Here is an 18,004-nt window from a genome sequence, read left to right as displayed (position 1 = left end):
CATTGTTTTTTTTATCATAAAGCAACCCACTATCTTTGTCGTCAGGATCCTTGTCATCATATACAACAGTAACAGTAATATCAGTATAAATAAAAGTGAAATTCTGTCTGTCCGGGACCCCTGTATCTCCGTGTCTACATTTGCTCAACATAGACATATACCTTTTTGGAGTCAAGATGTTCCCGGGATTGAAACATTTGGTCTTGATCATCCACCATTGGGGTCTGATGTAAGAGCATTTGGGCTGCTATAGGTAAAGCGACTGCGTGAGGTTTCAAACAGTTTACAAGAGTTATCTCCCTTGGCTGTTATAATGAACGCGACATTCTGTGTCAGAAACCTGGCCAAAGCTTTTTGAATTTAATACCAAAACTTGGTGACAGTTACCTCTGTTACCTACAATAGTAAACGCTTGTCTGTCAACCAAGAATGCTGTTCAACCGCTGCTTTACGCTGATCTCCAAATGGCACAGAGATACAAACTTCTCCAAATGTGATACTCTGTGATATAAATCTGAGATGATAGGATACCGATTTTTTTATTATTCTTATATTCAGTTTTGGGCAGAAAGCCAAGTTAGCCTTCATAGGAGAAAACTTAAAAGTCTGCACGCAGTGCGGCTTTTAAACTTGTGAATAATATAACACACCGGTAATTTTGCGTTGCTCGTCTTCATGTGGAAATGCTTTCAAAACGGAACCCAACTCAGTGTTACCACCTAGACTGAATAATGTCTGCATTTCATTTCTGTGACTATATTCGTGTGATTTTGTAGTAGAGACTCTAAAAACATAGAAGTACTGGCTCTCTCCGTCGTAACGACAACGAGTGCTCCATTTGATCAGATCAAAAGAAGAGCCTGCTTGTGAAATTAACACCTCTTCTTTTAACGTAGTTCTCAGGCTGATTCAATGCGACACAGAATGTGACAAGGCTGGGCGTTTGAATTACAGACACAACTCATTTTTGCCAGATGAGTGGACGGGAGCAATAAGAAGTAAAGTCTGTTGCTCAAATACACAACTCATAGCCAGGAATCGAACTCATGAACTTACGATCATGAACCGAATACCCGAACCACTAAGCCACGCGCCTTCACATCGACGTAATTATGTTATAAAAATGCCAGTCACCATCGTCGTCTACGTCACCCACATTGTTGTGGTAGTCGTCATCATCGTCATCAGCGTCATCATTTCCGTCGACGCCATTAAAGTCTTGATAACTTCCGTTGTTCTCATTGTTATTTTCGTCGATTTAAACATTATGACGATTAATTTTGTCATAATTGAAAATGATTTAGTCATAATAAATTTTACATCTTATCTATCTCTTATTGTCATAATCACCTCCTCCACCTCCATTCTGTCCTCATCTTTGATATACTTTATCAATTCTAGACCTTGTTGTGCGCTATGACCATTATTTTACCATATATGGGAACGGTGTTACTAAATCGGTTATTGTAGATAAAATATTAATACTCACTCTTGAACTACTTCCAATTTTCAAGTAGATTCATTTATATCAGAGCTACTTAGGAGTTGTGGTAGATGTTGGGGAGGTAGATGGGTTAGTAGTAGGCTCATGATTCTAAGATTGTGGTTTCGATTCCTGGCCCGGGCGATGCGTTCTATTCTTGAACAAGACACTTCATTTAACATTGCTCCTGTCCACTCGACTGGTAAAAATCAGTAATCTTCTGACAAACCGGCGCCCCGTTCAAGAAGAAATACGCCAGATAAACCGGGAAACCAGCACTATGTTCGTTACGGATCAGTGCAAGATAACAAAGGTACTGATGTTGCTGCCGTCCTTTATCCCCAGATCAACTGTAATTGGAAAAATAATGATCAAAGGCATTGCACCCATGACTATCCAGTATTTTTCCTACGCGAAATGAATCCACATTATGCAACATATTTTGCTAATGCGGCAGCGTGTATTAGGGGAATTTTGACTGTTATTTTTAGCACAACGAGTAATCACTCATAAGCATTTTCATTGGCGCGCAAGGTTAGTGGTGATAGGTAATAGCACAAGCAGTTATATTTCGTTATTCTAGCGCAAAACCTATAGATACTAATAAATACACCGTCCTCATGTGGCTGTTGATGTTCTTTATTGTTGCTGTTGTTTAACTGGTGTAAAGACCCATGGCTCAGTGGTTAGAGCGTCGGGCCCACAATCATGAGGTTTTGAGTTCAATTCCCAGAGCGGGCTATGTGTTGTGTTCTTGAGCAAGAAATTTTATTTCACGTTGCTCCAGTTCACTCAGCTGCAGACATGAGTTGCGACGTCATTGGTACCAAGCTGTATCGGCCCCTTTTGCCTGTGCCTTGTATAACATCGGTGGTGTGCAGAGGGGAGGCTGGTATGCATGGGCGACTGCTTGACCTTCCACAAACAACCTTGCTCAGACATGTCCTTCGGAGAAGAACTGATTAGGTGCAATCCCATGGTCATGAATGAACAAAGAGGGTTTTTACTCATTGTTTAAATCAGAGGTTCTCAAACATTTTGGGCTCCCCCCTCTTATGGCTACATAATACCCTCAGCGCCCCTACCCCTATTTTTATGTATAAATAGATATTTTATATTTTACTAATTTACGTATATTATGAATCCTTTGATATTTAATATTATATATAATTTGTCTACAATACTATAATGATATAAATTCATAGCTTCCCTCAATCCACTGCCTTCCTCCCAACGCCTCCTTTTTCTCTATCACCACCACCGCACGCTTAGGCCCCAGCATCAACCTGGCCCGTCTCAATGCCCACCAAGGGGCGGTAGCGGCGACTTTGAGAACCTATGATCTAACTGAAGATCTTCTATGATGGCATAGATATTGAGCAAAATACGCTGAAGTCATGGCGTTTGTGCTTTATTTTTAGAACCACATAGTACTGAGGTACGGGTTCAGTCCCATTGCGTGTACCGTGGGCAAGTGCCTTCTACTCTAACTTCAGGCCCACCGAAGCCTTGTGAGTGGGTATGATAGACGGAGACTGAAAGAAGCACTTTGTGTGTGTGTGTGTAAATATATATATATATATATATATATATATATATATATATATATATATATATATATATATATATATATATATATATATAATATTAAGGACAAAATCCAAAATTACAGGTAAAAACTCAATTAAAATCAATTTATAAAAAAATAAAATTTAATTGAGCTTTATATATGTAACAATATATAGTTTTAGGGACAAGAACCAAGTTTCAAGAACTCATCGATGAAAATCCACTATCACATATAGAAAAATTAATAATTAAAAGCACAATAAATGAGTATAATATAAACAAAGTAAATATCATAAGATAAAGATAGTAAAATGACTACACGTGTTTCATAACTAATTTTCAAATAGAAAGGAAATTTAAATCGATCAAAATCAATTAAAATTATCGAAAATAAATTCTATTCAAGAATACAGCTAATCGTCAGGTCGTAGATAGAACAATAATTATAATAAATAAATATATATATCAACCAACAATAAGTACCAAATGAATTTATATAAAATACTTATTTTATAAAGATAGAAAAAAATTATTAAAAATATGCTCCAGCATGGCCACAGTCAAATGACTGAAAAAAGTAAAATTGTAAAAGAGAGTAAAACAGTATACTTCACTTTATCGTGCAGTTACTGTTAATACTTCATTTAGAGAATTAACATTGCTTGTTTTCACTTTTTCGATATCAGTGAAGAATTTCGCTGGAAAAGTATACATAAGGTTGTCAAGAATTTATCTCTCTCATCGAAGATCGGTGGCTATCGGACGCTGACGAAGGGAAATAACCCTGAAACCCGGGTCCGTTCGTGCTACAGATACGATGAGAGGGATAACTTCCCTTGGCAAAACAAACAGGACACAGTAGTGTGTCGATAAGCCAGCTGGAGGAGATGTCCTCCTGGGGCTAAAAGCAACAGTAACATCCACCCCTAGGGGTCAGCCACACTTAAGTGGCAATATACTTCACTTTATATATATATATATATATATATATATATATATATATATATATATATATATATATATATATGTATGTATGTATGTATTTATGTATGTATGCATGTGTGTGCGTGTGTCTTTGTGTCTGCGTTGGACCCGCCATCATCATCACCACCACTTGTTATTCGTATATATACGACGGATTTTCGTTAGTTTGCGACTACCAAATCCATTCAAAACGCTTTAATTGGCCAGGCGCTATAGTAGAAGACACTTGCTCATGTTGCCACGCAGTGGGACTGAACCCGGAACCATGTGGTTGGTAAGCAAGCTACTTACTACACAGCCACTCCTGCGCTTTTTCATAAAACCTTCGTAGAGCCTACAAGAGGGGGCTTCGCAAAATGTTCATGAATTCTAGACTAAATTTGGTTAAGCAGATGGTTTCATAGACTGGAACCGAAAGAAGGGCATGTACCTTTAATAATACTTATCTAACAGAACATTCGTTAATGGAATAGTTCTTACATTCATGAATGTAATGTATATTAGAGTGAATGGTACCTATTCACAGATAAATCAATCGTGTTACCACTATTCAAATGTTACATCAATTTGGTGTTATTGAAATACTATCCGTTGACACTTTAGCTAGTATCGATCTGTTGACTGTGAATCTATGTCTTTACACCTTCTAATGAATGAGATATTCCCATAAAGATTCATGATAAACAACAAGATCAATGTTTGCAGAAATGTGAAATTCGTCTTTGCATCAATGAGTTTTATATCGAAGAAATAAAGTGCAGTATGTATGGAATAAAACTTAATAATATATGTTTATAGTTTGCTGTCAGTGGTATTATTGTTCTGTAGCAGCTTCAGTAGACCCTGATCAAAGAGAGTATTGCGCTTCACTTATCAGTCCTTTGTAAATGTACTTGTAATCGTGTGAATATATATATATATATATAATATACATGAGTGTGTGTGTCTGTGTGTGTGTGTGTGTTTAAAACAGAAGTGCCTTTGTATAATTGTCATCATTAGTCCACAATCTCAACGTAATTTCCAATCGTTAGTTGGCTTTTGGTTGCAACACATTTCCAGTGCTTGCCTTTTCATAAATTCGATGATTTATAAACACTCGCTCTGCTACAACAATGGACAGTGGAATACCATTTCCTATACAATGATTTTGGAAGGAAAAATAATCTTTATTCATAAATGTTAGGACAAAATTAATTGCCTGTAACATCTCACCCCATTCCACAACAACCACTAATTCTAAAGAATTGTACGTTGCAAAGTTGTGATGATTTCTATCCAAATATCAAAAGATGATTAACCATTCTGTTCTTGCATGAATCATTTGCGGAATTCATTTTCCATTTCACGGTTATTTTTAGTACGTGTATTTGCGTATATAAATGCGAACGTGTGCACTTCTATGTATGTAAGTGTATTGTATGTGTGCTTTGTGATTATATGTGTATATATGTATGTATACATATGTATATATATATATATATATATGCGTGTGTGTGTGTGTATGTGAGCGTGTGCTCGCTTTGAAAGCCTCTATTTAATTGAGGGATACATGTATTTAAAATTATTTGAGCCATGAATAATTAAAATTCATGCTCTTTACACTGTAGCTGTTCGCAAAAACTCTTACCTGTTTTTTTTTATGGAAAAGAATGATATTCGAATGCAAATTCTCTCTTTATCTTTCATAATTTCACACCTGTGTGCTGATAAAAATTCTGGGATGTTGTTATTAAATTTTCGACTTCCCGATAATTCCCTTTTAATCTGTACCTTTTGTCTTTTGTTTTGAGCTCTGTTTTAAGCTTTAGAAACCTCATGGCTTCTTATGATAACAGCCAAAGTAAATCAAAATCGGTTTGCTGTTTCCATGACAACGATTATGGATCTCCTTTTTATAATGTTCTTAAAATGCGTTAAAATATATTAAAAAAAATACCCCTAACCATTCCTTGAATATCTATTCTCCTGCGATCTATCTCGCACCCAAATGGGTAAACATATTGACACTAAAGAAATTACTGGGTACATTTCGGCTTTCGTTTCCAAGTGTGGAATTTGCTTTACTTTTCACTCGTACTAGAGTGGGAAACGCCAAGTTCTTGTGCTATCGTTAGTAAATTGTCAGAAAACCGAATGTAAGTTCGTATTTGATTATAAAATTTCTTTCTAATTGCCATAGTCCAACTAGGTACAGAGAAGTCATTATCTGCTCTGCTCCTGCAAATTCGTACCAGTAATAATCCTATATATACGTGTATTTGTGTGAAGGCATCTGGCTTAGTGGTTAGGGTATTCGGCTCACGATCGCAAGGTCATAAGTTCAATTCCCAGCGCGCGTTGTGTCCTTGAGAAAGACACTTTATTCCCCCTTGTTCCAGTCCACTCAACTGGCAAAAATGAGTAGTACATGTATTTCAAAGGTTCAGCATTGTCACACTCTGTATCACCCTGAATCTCTCTGAGAACTACGTTAAGAGTACACGTGTCTGTGGAGTATTTAGCCACATCCACGTTCATGTAGCTGTTCCGTTGATCGGATCAACTGGAACCCTTTGTCGTCGTAATCGACGGAGTGCCTTGCTGCCAGTTATTCGTGTATTTGTGCTCATACTGGTTTTCCATATTTGTTGTCCATAATAATCAATAGTCAATTAGAAATGTGTTTGAACAAGAGAAGCCTTCAGTCCTCTGTGCCATGGAATGCCACGAACATGTAATATATGTGACTACTGTGTGTATTTAGACGGTGTGTATCATACATAAGCGTTTCTTCGCTTCTGAGATTAAGGTAACAATCGAAAGGCTTGTGCGTCAGAAGTAAAATTATATTTTCCTTTATATCAATAGTCATATTTTGCATGTGGTTTCGATTACATTTTTATAACTTCACTTCAATGTATCAAGCACTCTCTCACTGCAACATGATGATACATTAAACTATACGTCCAGAAATATCTGTACAGATATCTGAACAAATATATTCACATACACTCACTGGCACGCACACACGCAAGCACACATACACATATATACACAAGCACGCGCACAAACGCACACACGCAGGTGCACACACACACGAACACATGCACACACAAACATTCGCATGCATATATATATATATGTATATATATATATATATATATATATATATATATATATATATATATATATATATATATATATATATATATATATATTTCTATATACACATACGAACATACAAACATATACGTACGTACATACTTACATGCATACGTACACACAAACACACACACACATATATATTTATAAAGACATAGTTTATATTCATTTAAAAGAATAAAAAGAAAGTGGAGATTGGGAAGTTAATTGTTTATTATCAACAGCAAATTGATCATCTTCCCTTACAGCTGTTTTAATTAATACTCAGTAAACATTGAATCCATATGTATATGACCTGAGCATAATATCTTCAGAGGAAAAAGATATATCCTTGGATATTGTATATGTGCTTATGGGTTTAGCAAACTCATATTTATATATGAACAAATATCTAACCTTCTCACATTGTTGTACTATCACTCGTATTCTATGTTTTCCGTCAGTCAAAATCAGTTTTGACCAGGACACAATCAGAGCTAGAACTCAGAAACTGTTTTTGTAACGTTGTGGCTTCCTACTTTGTCAATGTCTTGCCACTTTACCAACCATCTGGCGAGGGATTGTGGTGGAATAATTCTAGTAATTTACCGCATTAACCACTCGTCCAGCGTGTCACTTTGGCATTGGAGAAATTAAAGAAAGTCGTCCAAGAAATAAAAGCATTCATTTGAAGAGATGAACTTAATGTCTTGTCCACTGTTATTTGGTAGATATAAACCTATTTCGAAGAAAAGAAAAGAAAGATAGATGAAAGATCAGACTATTAGAATAAGACTTGTAAATGGTTCAGCTGCATTAGACAGCAGGAAAGCTGAAGGAAGAATTATCAGGCATGTTGCCAGTACCAATTGCTTTCTTGGCTTCTAGCGATGCTTTTTCGAATTTTGTTGTATATTATACAGTATTATGTTCAGCATGGTTAAGTCAGATATGATATATTATTGCATTGGTCACAGAGGAAATTAGAGTCGCTGCTACATTTAGCTTTGCTTTCGATAAGTAATTGACATCGCCTTCTCGACATCTCACCCTGACTAGATGGCAAATATTGTGAGGGGTGAGGCGTTTGAGGAAGACGTGTGTCTGAATAAGATGTAAGACTTGCTTGATATACGTTTACAAGAGAACGAAGCAAACACGTTCAACCGTGTTTATGGTGTAGCTAAACGTTATTGTTATGAGAGAGCAGTGAATATTGGCAAAATATATAAGTCAATAAATTCATAACAGGAAACAATATTTAATTTAATTTCTCTCAGATGTAATTTCAATTCAACTTGGAATATTTTATATGTCATTCTTAATAAATTTCTAAAAAATACCAGTTATTGTCACAATTAGAAATGAATATTCTCTGAACTTTACAAAAATTGGTTTATTTAAGAGAATTCAACATCATGTTTTGAGAAACATCGACGTTAAACTAAAACGGAGCAGTAAATAATTCATACAATATGTCTTCGGTCCTCTCCATTCTCGCTTGAAATTTCTCTTCATTAGTCTATCATGTCTTCCATTTAGTGTCTATAAAACAAGTGTAAGTAACATGATGGAGTCCATTCAGTGGACTCCACATTTTCCCCTATTCGTTTTCATTGTACCTAATCGAAAATATGAGTCCAGTTGAAAAAGATATGTATACTTGGATAAAGATGTTACGCAAACATTCCAAGGAAACGTTTTTAATTCGAATTAGACTGAGTATTATTGTGAAAAAGCATAAATGCCACTACCTCTCCATCTGTTACATTCTTTAAATATTTGGAGCATTATACATGTTCAAAGGAAATACTGCATATTATTGAAAACTAAAGAGCTCATCATTCGTAGAAATGATAGACTAAGGGCTTAAGTTGTTTATTCTACTTTACCATATTACTGGAATCAATAAGGCGGCGAGCTGGCAGAATCTTTAGCACGCCGGATAAAATGCTTATCGGCATTTCGTTCATTTTTTGGATCTGAGTTCAAATGCTATTGAGGTCGACTTTGCCTTTTATCATTTTAGGGTCAATAAAATAAGTATTAGTCGAGAACTGGGGTCAATGTAATCGATCTATCCCCTCCCCTTAAATTGCTGGCCTTGTCCTCAAATTTGAAACCAACATTACTAGGATCCCCTTTTCTTTGTCGCATCAATCTGAGCTAATGGCCAATGGAATAGTAGGTAATATACGGGAGTTGATTCATTTGGCGACACACTACTTTGTAGGCAGTAAAGAAAAGTTTAAAGAAAAACACGTTACGTTTTTTTAGCCTCAGAGTAACTCTTGTTGAGCATATCATTCTTGCTTACCCTAACACAAGGATAACTTAGCTGCTATTTGTGGTAATTTGGATATCTTCATAGCAGGTACTTGGTAGTAAACTCGTATTAAATAAATAAATAAATAAATAAATAAACAGATGTGGTAAGAAGTTTGCTTCCCACGTGGCTCCGCGTTAAGCTCCACTGCGTGGCACCTTGGGCCGAATAAAGCCTTGTCAGGGGACTTCGTAGTCAGAACCTGAAAGAGGTCCGTCGTATATATATATATATATATATATATATATATATATATATATATATATATATATATATATATATGTGTGTATGTGTGTGGGCGTCTTTGTGTGTGTGTGTGTATGTATGCGCGTCTTTCTGTGTGTGTGTGTTTGCTATCCACCACCAATTGGCGACAGTGTTGGTTTGTTTATATCTCTGTAACTTGGTGGTTCATTTAAAGATATCGATTGAATAAGTACTAGGCTTTAAAAAAAACTTCTGGTGTCGAGTTGTACGTCTAAAACCCTTCAAGGCAGTGCCCGAGCACGGTTGCAGTATAATGACTGAAACTAACAAAACGCAAAAAGATAAAAGGAGATCCGGCGTGCCAGTCTTCCAACATGGCTCTTTTACAAGCTGAAACGAATTCATACAAATCTACTCAAAGCTGGTAGGCTAGTGATATCTACAACGGTAACAAATGGTTGGGTAAGTGTAAATAGAGACAAACGGCTCGTTTACATCGAAGGGTTTAGCTTCAATTATTAATCTCTATATATCCTGAAGCAAATTCATTTCAATTAAGCTATTAATGCCCTCGAGAAATGTATCAATGTCACGCAATTTCATTCCCTTCTCTGTCTATAAATTTATTGCCGTTCGCCTAATTTACAAATCAATATTATTGTCATGAGAATTGTTGAAGCCAATTGTCATAAAAGTAACAAACACAGAAGAGTTTATCGCTTTAAAGAATATACAGAGAGATGAAAGTAGGGAACGAAATTGATGCAAAACACAAAAGAATAATAAGGACTTGCGGAGAGTTTAGCCAGAAAAAGCGAAAATTATTGGGATGGAGTTTGTGGCCGAGATGATTGGCTGAAGTTATTTTTGTCCGGTTCTCTAATGTTTCTTGCGCTCCGCATCCATTAACAACAAAGACAACAACAACAATAACAAAAAACAGAACCAGTTGCAAGAAAGAAAATATCAACAAAAACAAAGAAGCGATGGCGATGATATTAAAAAAGGATGATGGTGAGGATGATGATGATGATGATGATGACGATGATTGATGGCAACGGCACTAATAGCAAGTATGGTGATGGTAAAAGGTTTGATGGAGAAATTAGTGCATTTAGTCGTTTATAGACTGCTCACCTCATCTCAAGATACCAAGTTACCGAATCGTTAGGGTTTTTTTTTTTACACAACGGGTATTTCTTTTTCCACGTTGCAGCGTTGACAGTTTTAAAGGTGTTTCAAAGGTGATAACAATTCACTTATCAAACGGTTCAGTCCGTTTAGCTGTTAGAAGGCAACGCAGAAGAAAGTTATGGTCACTAATCAATTTAGAATCAGCATCGTAAAACAAAGTTTTTGTGAGGTCAACTGACTCTCTAAATATATTTTTACAAATGAAAGATCTCTGCCAAGACGACCATCCTTAGACATGCTTCGTGTTTATGATGAAGTTTTCACTAATGTCTTTATAGGATTAACACCGAAATTGTCACAAAATAAAGATTCTGCGTCTTATTGCGCTTTCTTACCTAAAAATAGGAATTATAGCAATTTTTTTTTTCACTGAAAATAGGAATCGTTGCTATTATGATAAACTGTCGTATTTCCAAATTTAGCCAAATGTGTTTTTTTTTTCCAATATTTATTTTTGCTTGCAATAGCCAGTTCTTTTGGTCAAACTATCGTATCTCCAGCTGCCTCAGATTCCAAGATATCAAAAATTATCAAAGTGTAGTAGAACGGTTTTGCTATGGAATGGTGAAACTATATTTTTCTTTTTCTGAAAAAGCAACGTTTTGGACTTACGATACTTTTACATAATAGCAACGAATAATAGCAAAAAATTATTTTTCACTAAAAATAGGAATGATAGCAACACTTAACTTTTTCACCATACATCTCCCTTGTTCACACTAAATCTTGCTTTTGAATCACCGAGCGAAAGCAAACGCCCTAAGAGCTACAGGCTACGTTGTACGTTGTCTGCTTATGGAATCCATTACATCACAGCTTTTGCCTGGAGAGAGACATGCTACGCTATTCTATTCCAGAATAGAGTTCACTCTAACAATAAATTAAAGCGAGGGTGTACTTGAAAACAATGATATCCCCTCATATCTTATGTATATAAATGACAACTCACACACAGAGATCAATGCAGATCCTATCAGCATTCACTGTCGTTGAACTTCAAAAGGAGAAGACCTTGCAGAGATGCAAATCATGGTGGTTGTGAATGGATACGACGGAAGATCAGCAAAACGATGTTGGATAAAATAGGATATGATTTGAAAAGGGAGTGAAAGAAGATGAAGAAGGGGATGAAGAAAAGGTGGATGATGATGATGACGACGACGACGGCGATGAAGAAGAGGATGAACAAGTGGTAGATGATGATGATGATGATGATGACGACATTGATGACGATGAAGAAGAGGCTGAAGAAGTGGTAGATGATGATGATGATGATGATGATGATGATGACGACGACGTCAACGACGATGAAGAAGAAAAAGAAGTAAATGATAATGAGAATAATGACGATGATGACGATGATGGTGGTGGTAGTGATGAACACGATGACGATGATGACGACGATAACAAACACGAAGATGAGGATGATGATGATGATGATGATGACGATGATTATGATGATGATGATGATGATTGTGATGATGATGAAGATGATGATTGTGACGATGATGAACATGATGATTGTGATGATGATGATGATGATGATGAAGGGGAGGTGAGGAGGTGTTGGTGGAGGATGACGATGGTGATGATAATGACTGTGATGTTTGTTGTGGTGGTAGTTGTGGTGATGGTGGTGGTGGTGGTGGTGGTAGTGGTGCTGCTGGCGCTGATAATGGTGTTAGTGACAAAGAGATAAGGATTAAAATGATTACAATAATTGCAATGCTCACAGAATTAATCTCCATAAGATTGAAGACGATGACATGAAACAATGAATCAACATCAACGGTTGGTCGTCATGACGACAACGGCAACGACGATGAGGATAACGATTAAGGTGGTGTTGGTGATGACGATGATTTTAATAATGATGATGAGGATGATGATGAAGATGATGATGATGATGATGATGAAGATGATGATGATGATGATGATGATGATGATGATGATGATGATGAAAATTATCATCATCATCATCATTATCATCATCATCATCATTATCATCATCATCATCATCATCATCATCATCAAGATGACGGTGGCATATTTTTTATAGGTCTTAATTCGCAGCCGAAACGATCTTTGCTATATGCTGTTCCTAAAAGAATCAAAGAAATATTCAGAAGTGTTCGCAACATCAAACACAAGTTAATCCAATTCACAATTTAGGTAAATTAAGAGTAAAAAATAAAAAAAATTACAGACATAGGCACCGGCGTGGTTGTGTGGTAAGATATTTGGTTCCCGACCGCATGGTTCTGAGTTCAGTCCCACTGCACGCCACGTTCATGGGCAAGTTTCTTCTATTATAAACCCAGTGCCGACCAAAGTCCTGTGAGTGGATTTGATAGATGGTAATTGAAAGAAGCCCGTCATGTGTATGTGAGTGTGCGTATGTGTATGTGTGTCTATGTATGTGTGCGTCTTTGTGCCTGTGTTTGTCTCCCATCACCGCTTGATAAATGGTTTTGAAGTGTCTACGTCTCTGTTATCTAGTGGTTCAGCAAAAGAAACCGATAGAATAAGTTCCACGCTTAACAAAAAATTAGTACTGGGGTCGATTCGTTCGACTGAAATTCTTCAAGGCGGTGCCCCAGCATGGCCGCAGGCAAATGACTGAAACAATTCAAAAAATATACGATATGCTATTGCACAAAGAAAACTCCATAACCAAGAGAGTTCTATGCAATTATTAGAAGCATTTGCAGCATTAAACAGTTGAAAATAATGAATGTGACTTCACCAAGTTAGCAAATTGAGAGAGAAAGACCGAGAAAGACGGTCGCTTCGTAAGTGTAAAATCATTTGATTATTTGCAGCAGCAACGTTCGAACTGAAAACTAACATTTCAAATATTCTAAACGCCGGACTGATTTTTCCTTTCCTTCCCCATTTAGCAGTGTTGCTAGTTTTGTCAGTGAAGTTTTCAAAGGAAAATGTTGAATGTGTTTGCAATTGTTGTGGAAGCTCTTAAAAATAAACAGTAGAATGAAAAAGAAAACAACATCTCTCATAAGAATAGGTTAGTTACTTTAATCTTTTGTGTCCAATGAAATTTTTCTACATATTTATACTTTATTTTTTATTTTATAGAAATGATATTAGCAGAATTCTGGAATTAGAGGAAATATTTTTCATTTTGTTTTATTTTGATTTTATTTAGTTATATATTCAATATTATTAATATATTATTATTATTATTACCATTATTAATATCATTATTATTGTTATTATTATTATTATTATTTTATGTTTGACTTTTGTTTTGCATTTGTACAAGTTGGATCCAAGTCTCACCCAGAGACCTCAAGAGACAACAAGTTAGAAGTTCATGTAGGTGTTATGCCTAGGGTACCATATATTTGGATTTGTACAGTTTTGTTCAAGTGAATGTTTAAGAAACCATAAGAAAATTATGTTTGCTTTAAAATTTGAGATCACATAGACAGTATTTTACGTAGGATATGGGCCGTTCCCATGAGCACTATCTTTTGGACTTCAGCCATTTTGGGGTTTCCTGGTATCTGAGCTAGGTAGTAATCAGCCCGTTTCGCTGTCATTCCCAGGGCACCTATGACAATAGGTATTGTTTTCGTCTTCAGATTCCACATTTTGCTAATTTCTATTTCAAGATCTTTATATTTGCTCAGTTTTTGGTAGGTCTTGACAGATACGTTTATATCAATTGGGACAGTCATATCAATGAGGAGGCATGATTTTTGTCTGAAGTCTTTCAGTATGATGTCTGGCCTATTTGCGTCTATCTTTCTGTCAGTTTGAATGGTGAAGTTCCAGAGGAGTGCAATGTGATCATTTTCAAGTACTGGGGGTGGTTTGTGTTCCCACCAGTTTTTATCATGGGGCAAGTCCAGGTTTTTGCATATTACCCAGTGAATATATTGTGCAGCTCTATCATGCCTGTTGAGATACTCTGTAGGCGCAAGCAGACTGCACATGGAGACAACATGATCGATGGTCTCATTTTGTTGTTGGCATATACGACATAATGGGGAGCTGCCGTTCTTTAATATGTTGGCCTGGTAGTTCTTTGTAGGTAGGCATTGATCTTGGGCTGCTATGATAAACCCCTCTGTTTCTGATTTCAATCCAGAGGCCATTAACCATTGGTGGGTAAGGGCTTTGTCAATATCTGCATTATTCGCTCTCTTTGGGTATTTGCCATTGAGAGGTTTTCCATGCCATTTTTCAGTCATAATAGCTAAGGCAGCAATTTTAGCACGGGTTTTCAAGCGCTTAGCTTTTTCTGTAGGTGTTTCTAGTTCGTCTAATTCTTGAATTTGTTGCAATTGGAATTCACTTAGATATTCCTTTGCCTGTTTTGTTACTGAGTAAGATGCTTTCTTGCTTTCATATTTTAAGACAAGTTTTAGCATCCAGTCCTCAGAGTTTTTCATATAGGTGTCTAGGCCAATTGTGGCTACCTTCATTGATAATGCCAGCTGTAGTAGTCCTCGACCTCCCTCTTTTCTTGGCAGATAAAGACGTTCTATATCTGCCTTAGGGTGGTGCATTCTATGCATTGTCAACAGTTTTCGTATTTTTCTGTCAACATTACATATTTCAGTAATTGACCAGTTAACGATGTTGAAACTGTAAGTCACGACTGGTATGGCTAGAGCATTGATCGCTTCGATCCTGTTTCTCGCGTTCAGCTCTGTCTTCAGTATTGCTCTCACCCTGCGATAACATTCTCTTCTGATCCTTTCCCTCATCACTGAGTGCTTGATATTGTCCCCTTCAATTACCCCTAGGTATTTGTAGCTCTCCGCTGGTTCTAACTCTTTTATGACATTTTGCTGGTCAAGGTTCACATTAGATGTATTTGTCATTTTTCCTTTGATAAAGATAGCTTTTGCACATTTATCAAGGCCAAATTGCATCCTGATGTCATCACTGAATTGTTTAACAATCGCTAGTAGGCCTTTGAGTTGTTGGTCATTTTTTGCAAAGAGCTTTAAATCATCCATGTAAATGAGATGATTTATATTTTTATCAAATATTTTATAACCATACTGTGCATCATTGAGCAATTTTGAGAGCGGTATTAGGGCTAGACAGAAGAGGAGTGGTGATAGTGAGTCACCCTGGAAAATGCCACATGAAATTCTTACATCTCCAGCATTTAGAGATTCATTGTCATTGTTCAACATCAGTGTGGTTCTCCATGATCTCATACTTACAGATAAAAAGTTTCGCAGAGTAGGAGCTATTTTATACATTTCCAGACATTTCCTAATCCAGCTATGTGGTAGGCTATCAAAGGCCTTTTTATAGTCTATCCAGGCTATTGACAAGTTTTTGTGTCGCTTGTGACAATCTTCTAAGATCATCTTATTGATGAGTAGCTGATCTTTACAACCATAAGATCCACGTTTACATCCCTTTTGCTCATTAGGGAATATGCTACTTTCTATTAAAAAACTATAGGTGTACTCGGTTAGGACAGATGTTAGCGTCTTATACATTGTTGTTAAGCAGGTTATGGGGCGATAATTTTTTGGTTCGTTTGTTTCCTCATTTTTTGGAAGCAGGAATGTTAAACCATTAACTAGCCAAGAGGGCATCAAACTAGGATTTTGCAAAACATCGTTGTAAAGTTTTGTTAGCAGTTCATGGCTTTCTGGGAAGGCATTCAACCAGAAGTTAGGAATTTTATCCTTTCCTGGAGACTTCCATTTGCTTGACCTCCTGAGAGCAGATCTTATATCTTCTACCCTGACCCCCTCCCACTTTTGCTCCTCTAAGGAGTCTAGGTCTGTAGCTATTCTATCAATCCAAGGGGCCTTTTCATTGTGTGTTTTATCTTCTGCCCAGATTTTATTCCAAAATTCTTGCACTTCTTCTTTTGATGGGACAGACTTTATTGTTACTGGTGTTTTCCCTATCTTCCTGTAGAAATTTTTGGGGTTATTTTTGAACATGTTATTATCTCGGAAGAATTTAACACGCTTTTCATACCTTGCTATGCGGGCAGCTTTAGCACATACCTTTTGCTTGATGGTTTCTATGGTGGCATCAATGTCAACTATGGTTTTCATGTTATATTTTTTCTTTAGTTTTTGGGTCTTTGTAGGTTTGATACTCTTGTCAAATTTAAGGTTTTTCAAACATTCTATGTCAGATCTAAGCAGCTTAATTTGGTGTTGAATGCGTTCTTGCCAAGAAGGCTTTTTGTGGGAGTGTTGTCTTTTTCTAATCTTTTCACCACATAGAATCGTTGAGATTCTTGCGGATGCATAGTACAGGTGGTTGAGATCTGTAATATCAACATCATTAGCTGAAATTATATCCTTAAGTGCAAGGCGGATTTTACCAATTATTTTCAGGTTTTGGTTAGAATTGCGAATTTTGGGGAGAGTGTCGCGTTCATTCATACTAGTTTCTTTAATTTTCAGCCATTCAATCATGATTTGATTTTTTAGATCATGTAGTTCTGTTGCGTCGATTTCTGTATGACTTCCTTCATCTATTTGATTTTCACCTGCCTTAGTGTTTATGGTTGGTTCAGAGAGTATTTTATTTTGCCTATCAGTTACCTTAACTCTTTCAATTATTACTGTATTTTCATCAGCCTTGGGCTGGTTTATAATTATTTCCTCTGTAGTATCTTCTTTAGCTGCAGTTTCATTCTTTTTATCCTTTACTGCTTGCTTAATTTGGTCAATCTCTATTTCAGTTAGTAATTTTTTTTTATAATGTTTCTTCTGACGTTGGCAAGTTTATTACTGTCTATGTAGGGTCTTACTGCAAGGTGTTTCTGTCTCCAGTTTAAGTAGGTTTGTACAGTATTAGATTTATCTGTAGGGAAATATATGGCACGGTAGAAGGCTCTAAGAACTTCTTTATTATCTTCCCTAGACCATTTTTCATTCTTTATCTTTTGGTTATTTGATGACGAGCATGGATGGCCATCTGTTGGAATATTCCGGTTGTGGGGTACTTCCAGCTCCTGTGTGTCGGGAAGATTTGAACCAGTAGCAGATTTCTCGTCTCGGATCTGGTTCATTATCCGAGTAAGTGGTCCTTTATAATCCGGTCTATGACCATTGCGGTTTATATTTTGTTTTATTAACAGTGAGGCATAACAAGCTTCG

This window comes from Octopus bimaculoides, chromosome 3, assembly GCF_046866305.1.
Source record: "Octopus bimaculoides isolate indiv1 chromosome 3, ASM4686630v1, whole genome shotgun sequence".
Lineage (NCBI taxonomy): Eukaryota > Metazoa > Mollusca > Cephalopoda > Octopoda > Octopodidae > Octopus > Octopus bimaculoides.
The sequence above is the reverse complement of the archived record's forward strand: the minus strand, read 5'-3'. Positions refer to the sequence as shown.